At 40.2% G+C, this 7531-nt stretch overlaps 1 long non-coding RNA gene across 1 annotated transcript; it reads left to right on the forward strand.

The window, feature by feature from the left end:
• Positions 1-5856: 5856 nt before the first annotated feature.
• LOC129908322 (uncharacterized) lies at positions 5857-6250 on the forward strand. The gene is made up of 2 exons (XR_008771262.1): positions 5857-5970; positions 6039-6250. It is a non-coding gene; the product is annotated as an uncharacterized LOC129908322 (long non-coding RNA).
• The last annotated feature ends 1281 nt before the right edge of the window (positions 6251-7531 follow it).

Genomic DNA, 7531 nt, shown 5'->3' on the forward strand with positions numbered 1-7531 from the left:
AAAGGGTCACTGAGGTGTATACGTACTTTTTTTTTTGGTGTGGTGAATAAAAACTAATTCTTCTATAATTTTTAAACTAAGCTTACGATAGCAAAAATAAAAGTTGGGCTATCCTGGGCTAACCTTGGGCAAACAAACCACGGTTTTAAACTAAGGATTTTTTCACAGGAGAAAAAAATTTAAATTTTTTCGGTTTCTGATATGAAAAAAAGTTTTTTGTTGTATCTTCTGAAAAAACAGTGCAATCAAGAAAAAAAAAGTTGGGCTATCCTGGGCTAACGTTGGGCAATCGAACCACAGTGCAAGACCAACAATTTTTTCACAGAATAAAAAAAAGTTTTTTTTTGTGATTTTTGAGGTGAAAAAAAATAATTCCGTTATAATTTTAAAACTAAGGGTGGGCTAACGAAAAAAAATCTTGGGCTATCCTGGGCTAACCTTGGGCAATCGAACCATATAGGTTTGAAAAAAAAATTTGCATTTGGGGGTGCCAACTTCACATAGCCGTCAAGCCGACTGCTATAAAACAGCCGTTTCGTCAGGGCAAAAGCTCCCCTAGCCCTGGCCAGAGCAGCATCTATATGTCTATTGAAATATAGATATTGATCTAGCCAGATGCCAAGGTACTTTACTACACTTTTACTCGGCAGTGGATGTCCGTGTGGTCCAGCGATCGCCAGCTTCCGCCAGTTCCTTCGCGTATCCCCTGAGGCTTTAGCCAAGGGAGTCCTAAATAGAATCGTTTCTGATTTCTAAAAGTTGATTTTCAACTTCCAGTCATCACAATATCGCTGAATTTTGTCAAAGTCACGTTGCAAGAGAATTCTTATGACCTCAACTTTTGGAGCTGTTCTGTACGCAATTAGATCGTCGGCATACGCAATTGCCTGAGTTAGACTTCCTATCAGATCGCTGGTGTAAATACTAAAGAGAATCGGTGAGTTCACCGCTCCCTGTTGAAGACCATTTTTGATATTAAAAACTCCAGTAGAAGTTACATTGCCACTTTTGACAACAAACGTTCTACCATTGAGCATGTCATAAAGCATATATAAAAGTGGTTTACTTATACCAAGTCTTGTTAATTTAAGAAAGAGACCTTCTAACCAAACGGTGTCGAAAGCTTTTTCCAAATCAACAAGACAGGCACCCGTGCACTGTTTTTTAAATTTGTTCCACTGAATATCAGATACAAGTTTAGACGCGGCATGAATAGTGTCATGTCCTGCCTTAAACCCAAATTGATTATCCGGTATGATATTGTTGTCCTCAGCCCACTGAGACAGAGCCCTATTGATAACTTTTTCAAATACCTTGCTGATACTTGGAAGGAGACTTATCGACCGGAGATTTGCCGGATTGGAGTTGTCCTTTCCCTTTTTCGGTAGAGGATGTACCACTGCTGTTTTCCAACGCTTTGGATAATATGCATTATTCAGAGCGTTGTTGAACAGAGTGGCAAAAATGTCAATAGCTTCTTGCGGTAGATGTCGTAGTACAATATTGGATATACCATCGACTCCTGCTGACTTCTTTTTCTTTAATGAATCGAAGATGAGCTTGAGCTCTACCTTCGTAACTAACAGGGTGTTAGCCCCAGCATGCTCGGCGATGATGGCGTTTGCCAAGTGCTCTTCATTAAACCCGGTAAAACCGCGATTCTCAGATCGCCATTGCGTAATATCATTACGTAGATAGAAGTGGTGAAGGAGGGCCCTGTTTTCCAGGTCGTGGTTCGGGTTAATGCTAGCATTTACCTTGTACACTTGCTGGAAGGCAGCACCCACCGCCTCCACTTTCTCTTGCGGATCTTCGATTATAAAGAGGTCGTCGTCCAAGATGGCTTCCCCTGGATTTATGCCTGCTGTCAGAAGTACGTCTCTGTTTTCCACAGTTCTCTGGAGCTTAAGACACGGAAGCTCGTTTTGATCATTCCGTCTAAAAATCTTATTAATCTGCGGAAACATACTCGGATCGCTAGAATTAACGGCCCGAATTTTCTTGTCCCAATACTGATTAATAGACAACCTATAATTTTCTTTGATCAACTGGTTGATGTTTTTGATCGACGACTTCAGTGTTCTAATCTCCAGATCGTGTGGGTCGGTAAATCGCCGGTATAAACGTTTAAGTCTTGTCAATAGTCCGCTTTTTTGTCTGTGAAGTGCATCAATAGTCGCGTTACGGTAAGCGTTTTGGTCACGTTCTTTGTATTTGGGTATCGTTCTGTTCATCGTTTGTAGGATGGTATCGTCCATCTGTTGGAGATAACCATCGATCTCATTGTTCGACAGATTTCTGTCGTTTGGAGGGGCTATGTTATTCGAACGCAGTTCTCTTGCTAAGGCGTTGGTGAAGCGTGGCCAGCGCATCTTACCGTAGTTGTAAGAATGCTCCGGTACATACTCCTCCAATTCCACAAGCTCGTTCGGAAGCTGTATTGCGGCGGCGAGTCCGCAGTGGTCGCTGTCGTACTCAATTGTACGAAGGCAGTTTCTTGGGTGTTGGCCCACAGAGTCTGTTATTGTCAGTCTTGAGTCTAGAAGCAATAAATCCAGAAAAGAACCGCTTCTTGGAAACGATGGCCTTTCAGTAGCCAGCAGATCAACCCTATATTCAATATTGTTTTGACTCATCCAATTATACAGATGAATACCCCGCTGATTCTGTATTTGATTTCCCCAATCTTGGTGTTTGGCGTTCAGATCACCGGCCATGAGGATATAGTTTTCCTCCAAATTCAGTCGAAGGATTTGAAAAAGTTTTTCGAGTTCTGCCGTAAAGTCAGCTGGTTGAGGTGCTTCTGGCGCATAAGCTGCGACTGCATACACCCGCTTTCCATGCTGGAGAGGGATGCATACAATGCACACCTCAAGCGATCGAAATTTTCGCACTTCACTATTGTATATTACTTTATAACTAATGCCTTTACGTATGAAGATTGCAACACCGCCCCCTTGAGTGGAGTCGGGTCGGTCTCTTCTTACGATATTGTAATTAATATTTGTCAGTTTATGTTTCTGGTTTAGCTTAGTTTCGCTAGCCATAAACACATCGGGACATAGATCTTTCAACAATTGGAAAAGGTTGGCTCTACGTTCGACCCTAATCAGTGAATTTACATTCACAGCTAGGATCCTAAGGGGCCTGTCTGACAGCGCGCCCATTACGACCTAAGTTGCGTTAAGCTAGGCAGTTGAGTGTAGATATGATCTACCCTCACTGTCTGCTCCCTTATCTGGCTTTGAAGCCCTGTTAACTGTGCTTGAATGCTCAGTAACAAGGTCAAAACCTCTGATTCTGCCGCCGGTGCTTTAGGCACGGAGGCCTGTTGGACAACCTTTGGTGGCTTTTGTGTCGCCTTTGGTATTGCTCTTTGCGCCATTTGGGCGAAAGAGATACTTGGGTTGACAATCGGAGCACGCCCTACTAGACGTTTTTCAACGACAGCCTGCTTCGCCGTTTTCTGCTGCTTCATTTGCTGAAACCTCGGACAGCCCCGATAATTAGCAGGGTGCCCGACGCTTCCGCAGACTGCGCATTTAAGCTGGGTCTTATCTTCGACCCGTTCCTCCCCGAGTTTACACTCCCCCTTATTGTGGTTCTCTCCACACTTTACACAGCGCGACTGCATTTCGCAGTTGGCTGCGGCATGGCCGAACCTTTGGCAGCGCACGCATTGAAGCATGTCACCGCGCCTTTTTAATTTGTCCCAAGTGACAACCTGGTAGTTGAGGACGGTGATACTCCTCAAACTATCCAGTTTGCTGTTGGGTGAGAGCTGTACTAAAAATATCGGCAGCTTCCGTTTCTCCCGCCTGGACAAAGCCGTTTGGAATGGCTTGACGCTGATGATCTCGAGATCATCACTCGCTTTGCGGCAGAGCTCATCATAGAGCGTCTGGGGTTCCGTGCAGGAATCTATGCCCTTTAGAAGGACCGTTTGGATTTTCTCCAACTTAGGGGTAAAACTGAAGTACTCAGTGGTGGCTTCTTTTAACAATATTCTTATTTTTTTGTGATCTTCCACTGTACTGCAGTGGATCGCATGCTTATTACTATTTAATCTTTTAATAAAAAAATGTTCGCCTATGGCCGACTTACATAGCTTTATAGTGTCCTCTAGGTCCATCCTGAACACATTAATGGGTGGCACGTTTTCCTTTTTGCTTCTACTATTCTGTGGCTGCTGCTGGTGTACTCTCCCTCGCTGCTGCTCCTGGGTCTGCTGCTGTTGAGTCCGCACCTGCTGATTGCTTCCACTAGGCTTGTCTGCCGCTGCTGCTTGTTGTTGTTGTTTCTGTGTGTCTTGCTGTTTTGGCTGTTGTTGTTGCTGCTGTGGCTGTTTTTGTTGCTGCACTGGCACTTGTGTGGGCAGCTGTTGTTGTTGTTGTGCAACTTGTGCAGGCAATTGTTGTTGTTGCCGCTGTTGCTGCTGTTGTTGTTGTCGCTGGGGTGTAGGGACTTGCTGTTCCTGCAGTCGAAGCTGCTCTTGTTGTTGTTTTTCCGCTGCTTTGACTGCTTTAGCGGCTTCCTTATCTGCGAGCTCTTGTTTTTCTTTGGCTCTGCGGGCTTCTTGTTTCGCTTTCATGAGCTGGATCAGAAGCGCAACTTCTTGTCTGAGGGCATCCATTTTCCTCTCAAACTCGTTAATTTTTGTTTGGAGGGTCTGCTCCTCCTCTTCTTCTTCGTCTGATGACGGCTCTGGGGATGACAGACCAGCGAACTTGTTGCTGTCACCCGAAACGAAATGCCCTTCTCCCCCGTCGGACATATAGTTAACGTCATCATGTTCTGGCTTCTGGTGTAGTTTAGCTGCCGCTTCATTATTTGCTGTGAGCGCCGTTTCCTTCTCTTCAGCTGGCAGCTTAGCTGAAGGTTTAGTGGAACGACGCTTCACAAGGTTCGGCTGTGGCTTTAGCGGTTGCCGTCTCCTCTTACCCATATCGGCTGTTGTTGCCGTTGGCTCACTTGCCGTTGGCTTGCTTGCCGTTGGCTTCTCCTCTGTAGCTGGGGCACCTTTCGATGTCCCCGCTATATCGTCCGATTGCATAAGCTTTGACTCAAGCGAATGCTATTATTTGCAATTTTTAAGTTAAAAAAAACTTCCAAAGTTATTTCGACTCAGGTGGGAATCGAACGCCGTTCCTTCGGCTCTCGGGTCCGATGCCACTACCACTGAGCTATCCCTGACTTAATAGCCTTACTGGCTAACTTGATTCTCGTTTACTAAACACTTGCCGAATTCGAATTAAAAAAAAGTCGCCCACCTTACCACCTGAACCAACCTGCCATGAAAATATTGATCACGATTTTTGTTCTAGTGCTAAGTTGCAAAAAAAATCAACTTTTCAGTCAAATTTTAATAAGATTTTCTCTATAAAAATAATAAGAAATCTCCTTAAAAAAACCTTATTAATCGTTGATTTTAATAAGATTTCCTTATGAAATGTATGGACGGTAAAACAATATGGCAATCTGTTAGTTTTTAGCGGGTCATATTTTTCTCTGCGTAAGCACATTGAAAAATCATTCCTGCAATCTCTACAATGGCATTGGAGACCTTATTCATTCAACTGTCATCATCCTTATCTACAAAAATTCACATTTCTTATTCATTATTTTTGATCGATATTATTATCCGAGGATTACTGTATTACATAACAAGCCATAATTAAAGTGATTTTGTGATTCCGTGATTTATGGCAATAATTTATTATTATGGCAATTTCAATAATTTTGTAATGTGCAAACTAACAATTATTAACTTATCTTGATTAGAATCTAACATTAAACACAGGAATTAATATAGATGGCGTAACTTATTCACTCAGATTTTTTAAGAAAAGAAATCATATTTAAGTGCTTCGAAATTAAGTCCTAGCTTAAAAAGTAAGAACTTCTCGTTTAAAAAAGATGAATTTACTTTGCGTTAGCTCACTCGTGCTTCTCGGGCTCATCCTTTTGGTGGTAATTATAGTCTTTATCCTGTATAGTGTTAATTTTGCACGTTTTTTTCTTATCTCATTGTTATACAGGATGTTAGTCAATGTGCTCCATTCGATTTTGATCCAGGATTTCATGTAGATGCGGGTCCACTCGGTAAAATTGGCGCCCAAGGACAATTGCATGTTGGCGTATAAATTGTTAAGCTTATATTAACTAAAAAAATGCAATGTAAAAATAAATAATTTTGAAAATATGCATAGATCCAAAGATCCATATAATAAACATTTTATGTTCGTTTGTGCTTAGTTGGTATTTTTCTTTTCTTCTTGAGCTACATAGTATTTGTCACTGTTGATTGTTTAAACAATATTTATGGCCGATTTCATTAACATTTAACGGGCTTTTAAACTTTTAAATGACGTTTTTTTGTAAGGAACAAATGCCATTTTAAAATGTAAAAACCTGATAAATATTTAAAAGAGCTTTATGAAATTGGCCATTAGTTGACATTGAATACATGGTTCAAAGCTAAGAGAATTACCATCCTCGATATTCAAAATGTTCTGAAATATTGAAAATATTTTGAATTCAGTATAAAAAATAGAAGCATTTTAATTTAAATTTAATTGATGTAAAAATCAAAAAAAATTTAACTTCTGTCATTACTTAAAATTAAAATGTATTAAAAACGAAAAAAAAATATGATTTCTAATATTTCCACATTCGGAAAACGAAAAATTCAAAAGTTCAACTCGAAAAATGATCAAAAAATAGACATGGGTCTAACTTATGCACTGGGTCCGTTTCCCGACGATCCTCTTCTTTCCGCAATCGATAAAACCCTTCTTCTGTCAACTGGCCTTCGTAGAAAATCAAAAGAAATAATTAAAACTGACACGGTTCTTTTGAATTCTTCAATTGGAACAGGTTTAATTTAATATTTATCGAACCGAAAAAATCATTTAACGGTATTTCATTTCTAAAAGATTGTCCAGAGCAAAGGTTCAAAAAACCTTCAGAAACATCTCGATCCTGTCCAGACTTACAAGTTTTATCTGAAGAAGTTTCGAAAGAAACACTAAGATTTTCTTCAAAATCGTCGAGTTGCAGTGATATTGCAACTCAATGTGAAGAGAGTACAGAAAGTTTGAATCGTACGTGGGTAGAAACAAAAACCAATCCAAATGGTATAAAAAGTTATGAGATATGGTCCGAAGAGATTTGTCATGATTCGCCATCGATGATTTTCATACTCTCTCCGAATGGCGAAGTTATTCCTTTTGAACATTTTCCTAACGAATAAAAAATGTTTTCTTTTTTTATAACAAACTTTTTTTGAAGTGAAAACTTCTTTAGTATCGTAGTGATTTGAAACAAGATGAAACGAAAACGCGACACGACTTCAACTTGTTATAACTTTTTTGTTTTGAAAGATAGATGAATGAAATTTGTACTGTAGATAGGTAATTAAATAAATTATAATTATACAAAATTTCAATTATTTCATATTCAAAATTCGGAGATAACGGTAAAAAGATGTTCTTTTCCTACACACGTTATATCTTTTGTTCTAGTGCACATA

This window comes from Episyrphus balteatus, chromosome 1 (assembly GCF_945859705.1).
Source record: "Episyrphus balteatus chromosome 1, idEpiBalt1.1, whole genome shotgun sequence".
NCBI classification, from domain to species: Eukaryota; Metazoa; Arthropoda; class Insecta; order Diptera; family Syrphidae; genus Episyrphus; species Episyrphus balteatus.